Source organism: Drosophila mauritiana, chromosome 3R, assembly GCF_004382145.1.
Source record: "Drosophila mauritiana strain mau12 chromosome 3R, ASM438214v1, whole genome shotgun sequence".
In the NCBI taxonomy this organism is placed as follows: domain Eukaryota; kingdom Metazoa; phylum Arthropoda; class Insecta; order Diptera; family Drosophilidae; genus Drosophila; species Drosophila mauritiana.
In genome coordinates, this window is record NC_046670.1 from 4,239,602 (window position 1) to 4,254,417 (window position 14,816).

Sequence of the window (14,816 nt, forward strand, 5' to 3'; positions counted from 1 at the left end):
ATAGTCCCAGGGAGTATATACATATGTGTGTATTTGTATACATAACCCCCATGAAGAAATCCAGCTGACAGGCCGTAGAAAGAGACGGAGAGAGCGCCAAGAAAGAGACAGTTCGAGGGAGTTTCCCCATCTGTGTGTTTGTTTCTTGGTGTTCCTTTATTTTTTCTATAGTTATATCGAGTAAACGAAAAACAAAAACTTTTTTCCACTTGAGTAACTTAAGTGCCAATTCCATCAAAAAAAAAAAAAAGAACCGAAAAGACAGCTACGAAAAACCAAAGCCAACCAAAGTTGAATTGAAGAAGCGCAAGAAGAATATTCGGGAATTGGGGGAATGGCTGTGCATTAAATTGATGTGAGAATCGATTGAAAGCCAAATGAAAGGCTGCTTAATGAATGCCAATCGAAAAATTAATGTGCGCCATGGGAAAGCATTTAAATAGCCATAAATACTGCACTTGTTGAGGTAATACGGTATACGTAAAATCGAATAAAAAGGCAAAGTTTTCCATAAAAAAAACAAAAACAAACAAAAAACAAACAACAAAAAACACGCAATTTTAAGTTGATTAATTTGAAAGTTATAAATAATTTCTTTTAAGTCTTTATTTCCATAAATATATTACGGAGGTACGGAGTTACAACAATACAGTTAACATTTGCTCCACATAAATTAATTTTTTGACTTTTGTAGCTTTAAAAAATACTGTTAATATTGAGTTATATCCTTATAACGCCCATAAAAATATATTAATTTATTAGTTTAAATTAAATAGTAATAAGAAATTCAGAAAAAAACTTTTATATACAATATACGTATGAACAAGGATTAAACGAAGTTATAATGAAACATTATCATTCTTTCATTCGTATGCAATTTTTAAAATTAATCAATGCAAGGAACTTTGGTCATGAAATAAACTCAGAAACTCGCTTTTATAAATTCTTTTTTCTGTTTTGCCGTCGGTAATGTAATATTAGTATATGTTGTATGGCAACAGAAAATTGCGAATTAGAATGTAAAATCCAAACTGATTTCGAAGCGGAAAACAAATTATGAATTTGATGAGCTCGAAATCTGAAATCGACATTTAATTGTTATTCCAAAAATAAATGGAAAAAAAAATAATGGCCGCGCGAATCAATTTGCAAAAAATACCCAAAAAGGGAGGCACACACACAATCACACTCGCACAGAGGCACACAAGCACACCACAAATACAACAATAGAAAGATGATGAGTCGGCCATGATTTGCCGACGGCAATTTCCAAACATCCTCGATTTCAACCATTGCGGTGCGGAGCTCAAAGTGAAGAATTCGAGTGGCGGATGCCAAATGGCGAACGCAGCACTGAAGTCCCACCCCTGTGTTGAAAAACTGGAATTGACAACAGCTGCGCTAAGAGAATACGCTCTTAAATTATCCTGCTTCTCTCTTAAAGGCAGCTGTTTGGCGCCAAAAATAAAAATGTAGCTGCTCTCACTGGAAGTGAAGAGAAAGCAAATGTCAGAGTCGAAAATTGAAATTTTGACTTTTTTTCCTTGCCTTTGTGTTTTTGCCTTGCTAGTTCTTCCCTTTTTTTTTATCGAAATTTAATTCCATTGCCAAATTGAACGATACCGATAACTGCCTTCGGCTGACTCGCATATTGATCGGGTGGTTTGATATTAACATAAATTCTCTGCTGCCGTATTTGTGGCACGCAACATAAAACTTTCGATCATTTAAGGCAACCGACAAGAATTAGATTTGGCTTTGGTTATTTTCGTCAATTTGGCCCATTCGCACGTTTGACCCCCTTCAAGGCAATCGCTTTTGGCCAAACAATGGTAACGGGCTTGGGCCAACAATCGAATTAAATTCGCAACACTGCAAGAAAACATTGACTGCAAAGCAAAATTATTATTTCATTTAAAATAATTAAACATTTTTAACATAATTTGATTTGAAAAATACCACATCTGAAATCCAACTTTTAATTAGATTCTTCCAAAGACTAATATACCCGTCCCTAATGATTTTGAACCTTTCAACTAAAATCATTTAAGATTTAACTATTGTAATTTATGGAAATCAAAAATGATTCTAAGAAGTAAAAGCGTTAAGCAGTTAGTTTTGTCCTTAAATTTACAGAAAGTTGACTTGATAAATATGGTTTACAATCACAAAAAAATTACCGGTACTCAGACTAATTCCTAATTTCTAGTTCTACCAAAATCTTTAGAAAACCTTTCAAAGCCGATTCACGAAAGCACTCAAATCGAGCTCCATAACGAAGACCTTCGCATTCCTACGCATCCGCTCCAGTATCTCAGTTTCTTATGCTGTTTCTGTCCCCTGTCAGTTGGTTAAGATATCGGTTATACATATGTGCATATGTATATAGCACCAGCCACCAACCATATCGATTTCAAATTGGAAGTCCCAACTCGCACGGCTGGCGAAACAGAAACAGAAAATAATTAAGTTCTCAAAAGATAAAAATCATGTTAGCCGCAGATCAATTAGTTGATTTTTACCATAACCCAGGCATATATCAATTTTTGCTCGCCAGCTCCACAGCCTCTTCTTCTTCCTCTACGACAACGTGGTGTGCCCGAGGTGACGCCCCCACCGCCTCCATCGCCGCCCACCTCATCCCCCTCACCGCTCCCCTAGAAAAAGTGGTCCGCTTAGTGCATAAATTTGCATATGAGAATGTCTGGAAATGCTTTTTGAAGGCTGTTGAAATGTTGCAGCAGGGGGGATCTGCGGGTTGAGGGAGTTAGGTGCTGGGAAGGGGGAGGGTGTCGGAGGTTTCTCCGTGGATGTAGCACCTGCTTTTTGGCCTGGAGCAAGACACTCGAGTGGCCAAGAAGGAGCCTCGAATGGAGCCTGATACTGGACATGCACATGCTCGGACGTCAGTAACTCATTTATCGCTTAACTGGATTTGCCCCTCCAAACTCCCTTTGACCAGTCCCACCTTTTGCACGGAAAACAATATAATAAAATGTGTTGGGTTAGTATATCGATCAATTAAAATTTTTGAAAATATTACAAAATATTACCACCACTTCAGCAGATAATACTCATTAAATATCGTCCACAGTTTAATTCGCACAGCTTACGTATAAGGTGCCATCAATTTCAACAGCATGTTCACACTAACAACCAAATATTTCGAATATTTATTTGTGAGAAAGGTCACACTATATTTGCATCTTATAATATCAGCATTTAAACAATTTTCATTGAAAATCTTTTATTTCTTTCTGTGTGCTATCAGTTTCTGTTTCGATTTCACTGGTCTTATTTTATTTTATTTTGACAACGAATTTGCATGCGCTGGAAATTGTGTTTTGAGGCTTGTTAATTTTGACTAAAGTCACTGCAGTTACGTGCTGCGTTCGGTTCGGTTCAGTTCTGTCCCAATCCAAATCCCAGATACCAAAACCCGGAGTCGCGGCCCATTGCGTGACTGACCCAACCTGAGAGACTTACGCATGCGCGCGCTTACAAACGCCAATGCTGAGTTTCACAAAAAGGCAGCAAGAAATAGAGTAAACTGGCAAAATCAGCAAGCAAAAAAGACTGCCAAGGAAAACAAGTAAAATGTGAAACAAGAACCAAAACAAAGTGTTCGATGTTTCCGTTTCAAATTCTGTGGAAGAAGACATTTGCCGAGGTTCCAAAGTCTTGGGGTCTGTTCCATTGTGGGACCAAACCCAAATCCAAACCCAAACCGAAACCCAGTGGAATGGGACAGTGGGACCTCTGGACAGAGACAATTGGCGCGCAAACAATTGTTCGGTCGGTTCGTTCTTTGGTTTTGCTTTGGTCTCTGCTCGTTGGACATACGAAAAATAAGAACAAGTTCGGTGTTTTGCTTTAAAGCACGCCTAAAGAACTTCCAGCCAGTGAAGTTGGTCCAAACAGTGGAATAAAAGGCAAACTATGCAGTTAAAAAATGTAAAATGATTAAACATTATGTTTAGCTGTTCTTTCTTCAGCTCTGATCTATAAATGTTTAACCGAGCTATTAATTTGATTATTTTATAACGAATTTGTTTATAATTATCAATAAATTCGGTACATTAATTTAAGCAATTTATAGGTTTAACATTTAAAATCAATCGTTATATAATATCCAATTAACTAAAGAATAACCTATGAAGGCTCAGCTTTAATAATGGTAATTGTTGGTAATAATTGGTAATTGGACTATCAATTTTGAACGTCACTAAGATATCCCCATATATTCAAGTACAATTCTAGCCACACAATCCACTGCCACGCCCATCGTACCCATCTAGAAGTTCGGCCAACTGGCGATTGTGGCGCAGATAAAAGAAAGGCACTTGAGCATTACATCGGCGAAGGCAGGCAGAAGAGCATTCCCCCCACCCAGAAACTAAGCCCCCAAACAGCGAAATGGGAAAAAATCGGCGGAAAGTGCAAGGGTGCAAGGGAATTAACAATTCATTTTATTGTTAAGTATGCGGTCGGGCGGACCCACAAAGGGGGAGTTGGGGGTGGGAGGGCCAGCCTCCTTTTAGACCATCTTGTTAGGCCCAGTCTGCGAGGTCTAAGCGCTGCTTTTCCTCCAGCTCAGCATCCAGCCTCATAGTTAATAATGCGATAATTTCGTTTTCATTCAAAGCAAATCGAAGGCAGCAACAACAAAGGCACAGGAAAGCAACAGCTACCGGATTACGAGCCACCAAAAGGAATAAATAAAAATGTTTTTTTTTTGTTTGGGTAGGGGTGTTGTGTTGCTGAGTCTCTTGGCGTGTTGCGGCAACATGTTGCGCGTTTTTTTTTATTGCGGGATGGAGAGAAAACCTGATGCATGCGCAAAATTTAAATTATGTTGTTTTGTCGCATGTTTCGCTCTTCTTCTTCTTCTCGCTGCGCTTTGTCGTTGTTGGTCTTTCATGTTGTTGTTGCTGCTGTAGTTCTTAAAGCATTATCAATGAACAAATGAAAACGTCTTTTGTCCAGTGGAAATTGTCGTTGCTGCCGATGTTGGCATGCAACTTGCAGAGCGCTCAACATCTTCTTTAAGTCGCTGTTTTGTGTCACAGCCAACTGTCATTTGTACACCGAATCGCGGCCTCCGTCTGCCCTGCGTTCCCCGGCGATATGTTCGATTTGCATAAAATCACGGGAAGCACTTAGGATTAATAGCCAGCGCCGCGAGTGTCGCGGGTTAAACATTTGTGTAGCGAAATTGATTCAATTTGGGGCCTACCTTTTGCGATGCGCGGCTAAATTGTCCTTATCCATGTAGGTAATCCACCTTTGTTGTCCATTTACAGCTGGGTTAATCCAAAATTGCACTGGAATGGAGAGAGAAACGCTATTTAAGTTGTTGCTTAAATTGTTTGGCAGCAAATCGCCTCCGCTCAGTGGCGCCACACGTGGGCGGGTAGCGGAAGCACACATGTAAAATGTGGCTGAGAAATTTCGTGGACTCCGTTTAGCTTCCAAATAATAGATTTATTTTGGTATCTTAACTCAAATTTATTTGTATTCCAATTTTTCTTGAGTTTCATGTAAATTTCTTAAAAACAATTTATTGAAATATTATATTCAAAGGACTCGCATAATTTTGTTTAGACTTCAACTTAGTTTAAGAATATATAAATGTAAAATGATGCATGGCAAGTATCGTTAAATGTAAAGCTTATCACTTTATTCGATCTTTATGTTTCATATCGACGACACACTGTTTATCTTAACAAGTATAAATACTTTAGTTCCCTGTAAGTTTATATCCCACAGCAATTATTCCGGGTATCAGCTGAAACAAAAAGACAAAAGATTCTTACGTTGCCAACTTTTGACATTTTCCCACCTTTTAATGTCACCGAGTCGCTCCGCATACAGAACGCAGGGAAAAAAGGAACGATCGGCAGCGAAAAGATCACTAACAGCCAAAGTGCCCAAGTAGCGAGAGAAACAAGGAAGCTGGCCATGGCCAAAAGAGCCAAAGACCAAGTGGCAGACTGTCAGGTTCAGTTTCAGTTAAAGCTTAAGTTTGGTACCCATGCTCAGGTTCAGGCTCGACTTCGAAGCTGCTGTCATATCCTTTTGCGGTAAGCGACTGGGAAAGAGGGTTAAGGGTAGCGGGAACGGATGTTTGAGCCCGCTTCTCATTCATTTGCGCCAAATGTCATTATTGTTGCTCGTTTGTTGTTGCCTCTTTTGTGGCCGCTGCTGCCTCTTTTTGTGGCATCTTCGGGTCTTTTGTAAAACTCCCTCGTTAAACAGATTATTTTCACACCCGACTTCTTGGCTTGGCTGCTGCCAATTTGGTAAGTGAATTGAATGGAATGGCCCAGACTGTGCACTGCAGCTCACTCCTTGCAGGCGTTAATAATGCGATTTCAATGCGGTTGATTGCACAGGAAACAAATGTTGTGTATTTGCATATAAAATAGCCTAACAAGTGATATAACTAAAAATAATATTAGAAATTTGGTATTTTTCAACTAATAATTGGGAGCATCTTCGAATTGCGGCTGTGATGTGGTTCAAACCATATTTTAGTTCGTCGATATATTAATTTATTTAATTTCGTTTTAATTATTTTTGTATGGTTTATTGTTATTATTTAAATACATATTTGACCAGTGTGTACAAAACTCAAAGACCTCAAAGTGCGAAGTGTTTTCCTTTTTATATTTATTTGGGGAGACCTTATGAAAGCGACAGAAGGAGTGACACATGTATGCACCTGGTTTAGAAGGTTGCGGTGCCAACAATGGGCAGGCTTCGATTTGGCTTTCCAGTCCGCTGATTGTTAATTGCGCGAAGTATGAAAAGAATTACCGGAGCTTTGGCTTCCAGGGTTCCGTTTTTTAGGAATCGATGACGAAGATTAGATAAAAACATTGCATTTTAATCGAAACGTGGTCTCGAGACTCAGGCAAAAATAGAGTTTAGACTTTGTTATTCAGTTTGGTAAGAGTTTTTCTTTAATTTTTAAGTTATTTAAAAATATGTCTAGTAAATATATGCTAATAACTCTTGCATCTGCATACATTTTTAGCCACTTTCTTTTTAAATGCGATGCAATTTTGCAGATTAATCAAACCTTTTTTCAACATAATATTATTTTGCCGAAATATTCACTATATGGCCACATTTCTCTTGAGCGTGCCAATGATATTGCTGCTCCCCTTCCAATCAAAATAATCATCGAAGAAGAAAGTGATCGCAGCTGAATTTCGGGGGGGTTCCCTCCTCAATTATTTCGCACCCAAGACTCGAAGGAATTTTGCCAGTTGCTTGAAATTATATCTGCGGACACGCTCTGCCGCACGTAGCACTCTCGAAAAAAGCGATGGTGAAGCAAATAAGCCCTTGGAATTCGAAAACATTTTATGGCATTGGAGGGGCGTGGAGGACCACCTAGGCGTAACTGTACCCAAATTCATATGCATAATATTTGCGCTATTTGCGCCGTTTGTTTTGATCGCGAAAATATTTTGCGCTCGCTGCGTAATTGTTGAAAGTCACACAAAGCAGGGCCAACCCACCCAGGCTGGGTTGGGGCATCTGGGGGGATCGGCGGACTGACACGTGAATGACAGATCAGACAACCAGCTCACGCCCAACATCAGAAAACATCCATAAATATTTTTGTCATTTAGCCCCCGGCAGCGGCACTCGCTGCGATTTATGGCCGAGAGTCGTAAAAAAACCGTAAAAAGCCTTCCCCCGAACCGAGAGCATCGTAAAATTAAACAGCGAAAATAGTTTTTGGCCGCTTAAGTCGCCGCTTGTGATCGAAATACTTAATTAATTGATCGGCCGATCGATGGTCCGCTGGATCTGATCGTGGGTGGGCCACCCATCCCCAAATCGGAGTGCGTTCGTTTGATTTATGCAGACAACGCGGACACATTTAATGAGCGGCATTTGAATGCGCAGTCGGCGGTGCCCAAAACCAAATTTTGCACTTGTAGCTAAAAATAAATTCGGGAGAATTGAGCTTGCACTGACTACACGCAAAGAAAAACAGTTCCAGTTGTTTGCCAATCAGAGAGATAATAATGTTTTATACGCTGCCAAGATAGATAACAACTTTTCACATTTCATAACGGGACGGAAACTCACAACGCCAACCAGCGGACGGTGGCAGAACTATGGTAAAAGCTCAGGATGAAGGACATGCGCTACGGGTTCATGTCTCGGCTAAAGGATAATAGCGGGAATGCTTAGGGGCCCAGTCCTGGCTAAAGGATAATAGGGGTGAAAGTAAAACAGAAAGTTGTTGAAGCTGTGGAAACTTTAAAACGCCACCTATTGGCGCAATTTGGTGTGGCAACGTTTCCTATCTTCCAGTTTTCTAAGGATAACTTGAGGCCACGCGATATTTGCCGCGTACAGTGGATCCTGAAAATCGCGTTCCTCACTACGTTCCTCTACTGTCTTTGACCATATCTCCAGGCACTGGCTTTATAATGGAAATATCCTGATTGTATAGAATTTATATTAGGAAAGTATTCTAATCTTCAATTGATTTTTAATCTGCTGAAATACTCATTTTTTAATTTTTAGCCGTCATTGCTAATAAATATATTTTCTGCAGATTTATTATTGCTACTGTCAATATTTCCCCGAAACGAACCGCGTTAAGCAATCAAATAATAATAAATATAAAATGCAAAGAAGCACTATAAAAATTCAAAGCAAAAAATTGAGCATGGTACTTAACCACCATCGCCATGCAAGACAACAGATTTCTGGTTAATAAAATATATAAAAGATGTACAAAAAGGCTTGTAAATGATTTGTATCCATATTAAGTAGACCACACACCGCCACTAGATTCAGAATCAGTGACGGCAAGGAAAATTAAAAATATATATACATACATAACAAGAGAAGCCAAAACGTGCGGCAATAAAAAGTGAAGTTCCTTTTAATATTATGACAGAGCCGACACTTAATAAACAATAATCATCAACTCGAGGGGAGATTATCTCGATCTGCAAGTGGAACTAACTCCTCGGATCCCATACGTACTTACATATATATTTTTGACTATATGTATAAATGTACTTTTTTGACAAAAACAGCCAGTGAATACCAGGCGTTTATCCTATTTTTTTGCTGTCGGTCTTGTGGCAACGAGATTTGCATTTTGATGAATTGCAGGCGAAAGATGGAGAACTGAGCTGAAGTAACCTGTAAGTCATTTTCGTGACACTATCTGGAATGGCGGAGGGGAGATTGGGGGACAGAGTGCCACAGCAACTTCTGGTCTCTGGTGTGACTTGAAATTTAAATTAACCTTTGGTTTTTGGGTTTTTTCTTTCGCTTTTTGCCTCTTCAGCGCGGGTAATTATTTTTTCATTTTGCGAAAAAAAGACCGAGTTAGCGCTTTGGTTGGTTGTGAGTTATTGTGCAAATTAAAATGAACGATGTGTCGGTAAGGTCGCCTTTTGTTGTCGTAGCGCCAACGATAAAGCCCCCCCTGCGGACCCTGAACCTGAACCGCAAGTACGATGTATCTGGCATTTTTTCCTATATTTTTTCGTGTTTCTATATCTTGTTTGGCTGTCTAGCGCGCGCATGATGTGACTATGATTCGTGTTGTTCGCTCCACGCCATGAATTTGCCCTGTCCATTGCGGTCGAGGCGATACGAATCTTTCCCGAGTTCCCAGTCCGCAGCGGTCCAGATGAAAAGCCCGGCCAGCGAAATATTGACTAAGTGTCGGCGGAGCAGGAGGACCGTCCAACCTGACAGCGGTAAGTGATTAACTCTTTACATGACTCCATCTTCATGGTCAGCGCTTTCTGATTCAATCTAAATTCACAAGACAAAAGCGGCAATTTCGGTGTGCTCTTTTTTCTGGTTGGTGACTCAGTTTAGAGAGTGCCGTTATGTGGTAGAACTAGTTTAATCGCAGGTCAGCCATCTTGATTTATTAATTGCCCAAGTGATTGAAAGCCAGAGAGCTGGTTGAAAGGGAAGGCAAATGGAAGAAAGTCCAATTCTAGCTGGCCAAATCGATCTCCTTAAAGTTCGTATGCCATTTAACAGAAAGTTAACATACCTATATTTTATAAGCATATATATTAGTATGTCATTGTTATAATTATACTCTATAAGGTCTCGAAGCTAGTCCCCGTATAAAAGTGCAATGACTTGTTCATTTTTGACATCAAAATCCATACTAAATTTCCTGAAATCAGTACCTAAAGTTCTTCGTTCAAACTTACGCCCGCACTATTAAGTTTTCTCTGCTCGATTTAGATTTAACTTGTAGGTTGTACCCTGCATACATTTACATTTTCCGCCGCTCTTTCTGGTTCTCTTTCTCTCAGTCTCAGTCTCACTTCAATTTCCATTTTGGGAACCAATTGAGACTGGGAATTTGCCATAAATTGCATGTGCGACAACTGTTCCTCTGTCTGTATGTGTGTGTGTGTTTGTGTGGTGTCTCTCTGTGTGGGTGCAGTGGTGTAGGTGTGATTGAGATTGTGTGGGTGGAGAGGTGGAGTTGCGGCTACAAGCTGAAAATGCTTCTCAATGAAGCCAGTTCATTTAAGTTCAACTTATGATGCGGCAGAAATTTGCAGACAATGTTGGAAATATTTCAAACTCAATTCCGAAAGGGCGACCCCAAATGCCTAGGTGTGTGTGTAAATGTATATCTGAATGGGTGTGTGTGGGTGAAGCTGGAAAATATGCAAACTTGGTTTGAATTTTGAATGACCTTGGCATAGAGGAAATGGCAAAAAGCATTATTTAAACTTAACAAGGCGACAACTGGGGATAACCGCACACAGATACACACACGTATACACACACAGGGGCGGATTGTGTACCTCTTTATGTATGTGTGTGGGAGGGAGAGGTTGCTATGTTCGTACGGTTGATGGTTTCGGTTGAGTAGCAATTTGTGCCGAACTCAATCAGAGCACACGGCAACCCATTAGTCTCCTCACTCCTCTGGGAATTTTCAAACCGAAAAAGGAGGCGTGGCGTCACACACGCACACAGCACGAGCTAAGATAATAGCGCCAGAATTTAAAAAATCCATCTCATATTAAACACCATCATGGAAGTAGGATAGTTACTTTTCAGTTCAGTTTAATACTTTGAGATATGTATTTTTTAGTCGCAAATTTAGCGTATTTATTTTAAGATTCCACATATTTTAAAGCTGTATTGCTCTATTGTTTCAGCCGCAACAGTAAACACGTTTTCACGTGTGTGAGCCTCTGTCCCTGCATGTATTTTGCTAATTTACTAGACAGAAATACGCCTTTAACCCACCTAGCTCATTTATTATATAAAACACAACGGCCAAAGGGAGTCAAAGGGTGCCGAGCGGGAGTTGGGAGGGTGTCCGGAGACAAAGGACAGGGCGACAGGTTAACTGGCGAGGCAGCTGCTGAGCTTGATTGCAGTCCTTGGCAAAAGGAAGTCGAAAAAGCCGCAGGATTCATCGGCGTCATCGTTGCGTCGTCCTCCCTTTGGGCTTTGAACCCTTTGGATATATATGTGTATGTGTTTGTGCACGTGTGTTTCGAGGGTAGCTAAGTGGAAAAATCGTGTTAATTTTGGAAGGCAGCGCGGAGACGGAGATTTCGGGTATCCATTTTATATGAGTTTTTAATTACCGAAATTAGTTGGTTTCCTCTGGTCGCGCCCCTTTAAATATTTCCCTTTTTATGCTGTATAACAGGGAACTTTTTTGATTTATTATCGTATATTAGGAGAATTTGTATATAATGTTGAATTCTTCTCGTTGAAATATGAATACATATACAATATAACTAACAAATTGCCTTAAAAGATTATTTTCTTCTTCACACTAAACCGTCCTTAAATTTCATATTTACCAGCAGAAATACCAGAAACAATCAAATATTTAAATGCAATTATCGAGCTTCAACACACATAAAATCAGAGCGCAGAGTATGCAAAATACGAGTGCAACCAAAGGGGAAAAAAAGTTTTGTCAAATCAACTTCCTTCCGTTCTCGTTGCGCAGAAAATGAAAAATATCATATGAAATTAACCCTGCCGCGGGCAGGAAAGCCACCCCAACCCCCGAGAACCACCCCGGCTGAAAAAAGGGTAGCTCAACGGACAGAAGAGGGGTGGGGAGCGCGATGGCCGAGGCAGACAATGTGGCAACAAATTTGTATGTAAATGTATGCAAAAGTAATTAATCATAGTCGCACATGCACGCACACTCGCTCACAAAGACACTCGGCCACTGCGGACTTTACACAGACAAGCAAGCCAAGAAAGGACTCTCTCTCACACGGATACATATATATATCTGAGCATGGAAATCCCGGTCGTTGGCTGAGAGGTGCAAGTTGTTTAAAGGTTAACTTCATTTTTATTATATTATGACAGGACTGGGCGGGATTTTGGCTTGGATTTGGGCGCGAGCTAAATCCCTTTGTTCAGCAATGCGAATTGGGGGTGAAATGAGTGAGTTAAACGCGGAACTAACTTATTTTACCGAAGCGCATAAAATTCTATTATGCCTAAATTGAATAAATCGTATGTGGAATGAATCATCTGAAATGTAACGGCAGTTTTTAAGCAATTTTACACCAGAATAAGGAAATGTTTATAAACAAACTCTAGCCGAACTATCAGAAGCGAACTCACATCTATATTCATCCGACTACGATGTCTACAAATCGTTGCATACTTTCTGGCGACCAATTATGGTAAAAATTAGAAAATGAAATTTTTTAAAAATTTTAAATTTATTTATACTACAAAAATTGATTGTAAAAGTGAACGGTTTCTTCCATTCCGTTCTAGTAGCAGTTTATACTTTCAAAAACCCGAGAATATGATGATCTCTTTTTTCTGCATATATAACTGAAGCAATGTTAACACTATCTTTTATAGCTTTGTTTATCATTTTGCAACCTTTGTATTTATTGTTTTGAATTTTTCCAAAAGCTACTGAACCAAATGATTAGCGAAATCCGCACTTAGAAATCATTTAGCCTGCCCGAAACGAGTTTCATCCTCCGGAAGATCCCTTGCCCCTTTCCCCACCCAACGCTCCCTTATCCTTTCCACAAAAAGGCTCTCAAGTGGAGTTGTGTGCGTGTCCGTGGGCGATATTGAAATTTGAGACCGCAGAGGTCGACAAATCCTTTGGCCCGTCGCATGACAACATGTGGCGATGCAGCAGCATCAGCAGCAGCCATTCGCCTCTTCCTTTTGCTCCTGCCAGCTTGCCCCTGTGTGTGTGTGTATAAAACGTCTGCGGGGTTGGTTATATAACGATAACGGAGGCGGCCATGATACCGCCGCCTGATTTTGATGCTGCCGTCGCTTAGTGCGACCCAAGCGATACCGAGCAGACAATGGCGGTGGTGGAAAATTCGAGCCAGCGACACATGTGCTACGTTTCCATGGATGGTGAGGGGAACTGAATGGGTGGGGGTGGGATAGTGGCAGGAGAGGGGGTGGATCGGAGGCAAGCTGGCGTTGGCGTGGTCGCTGTGTTTTGGCTTTTTTCCCTGCGCCCTTCTTTTTTCGGCCCATAAATCATCGCTGAGACGACACCGCGTTAAATTGGAACTTTTCCCATACTTGAATGGAATTGGGTGAAAATGTGAAATATTGTAGTTAAACATATTGGAAATCAGGTTTGCTAGGAGCTAGAAGACAATAAAATTATAAATATAATTTGAAATTTTGAAAATTACTAACTCAAATAATGCATTTGAATGAAGTGATTTCCTTTTTCAATGAATAGTGGGTTCAGATTTGAAATGCCAAAACAAAATAACGCCTATCAAAATATACAATATTACATTAAAATGAATCAACATGTTTAGGCTCAATGAAGAACAGTATTTTTGAGATATTTTTTGACTTTTTGCTGCGACCACAAATAGTATATAATTTTCAGCATTTAATTTAAGCATGTGCGGACCATGCAACATTTCCACTCACATGCATGCAAATCAAACACACGCGGTTCGCCATCCACGATTACCCCTGCCCCCTCCCACGCCCGTTGACCAACCAGAGCTCCGTACAAGCCCAAAAAGCCATAATTTTCCAATTAAGCGAAAATGAGCGATTTATTTGCCATGAAATCAGTGAGAATCGCCGATAAAAATCTCTTCATTCTGTTGCACAGTTGTGCTGGCCAGCGGCCATTTGTGGTGACCGAGGGAGGAGTGGGGCGGGTCGCCGAGGTGGGAAATGCGGGGGCAAAGTGGGCAGGACCCGGCAGACGAAAATGTGGGAGGGAAGTGGAAGCGGGTGCTGTCCCGCGCAATTGTTGCTGCCTTTTTCGCTTTGGTTGCAGAAAGTGCAATGCGAAATGTTTGCCGCCGTTGCAATTATTTATTATGCCCACAGTTCGAGAGGTGGAGATGTGGCACTTTCGGGGAAAAGTTTGCGAAAAAAAGGCAGGGGCGTAGAAGAGAAGGGGATACTGGCTAATAGTTTGACAACCAGCTGATTTGAGATATGCAAATTTAGAGAAATATACTATAATAACTTCAATAACTAGCAGTGTATTATGAAAAGTAACTTTAATAAGAATTATTTAAATGCGATAGGTAATATATATAATTTTATTGAACAAGGTACTTTAACCCCCCCATAAAAAGTCCAGGTCTACGGCTCTGTCAAGTGGGTGTTTTGCAGCAGCAGCTGCTGTGGGAGGGTTCGAAATGTTGACGCTGTGGCTGCGGATGACGAGATGGATGTGAGTGTGGCTGTGCCTGTGCCTGAGCCACTCAGCCCCAAAAGAGGTTGGATGAGCGGGGGTCAAACAGCATAGTTTACTCTTTATTTTGTATACCCCC

At 40.5% G+C, this 14,816-nt stretch overlaps 1 protein-coding gene across 1 annotated transcript in view; it reads right to left on the reverse strand.

Moving 5' to 3' along the window:
• Positions 1-14,816, reverse strand: part of LOC117144511 (homeotic protein antennapedia) — a 102,737-nt gene that overhangs the window by 68,737 nt on the left and 19,184 nt on the right. Inside the window, exon 2 of the mRNA XM_033309703.1 lies at positions 5,237-5,324. The gene's annotated coding sequence lies outside the window, so the exon portion shown is untranslated. The remainder of the gene's footprint in view (positions 1-5,236; positions 5,325-14,816) is intronic.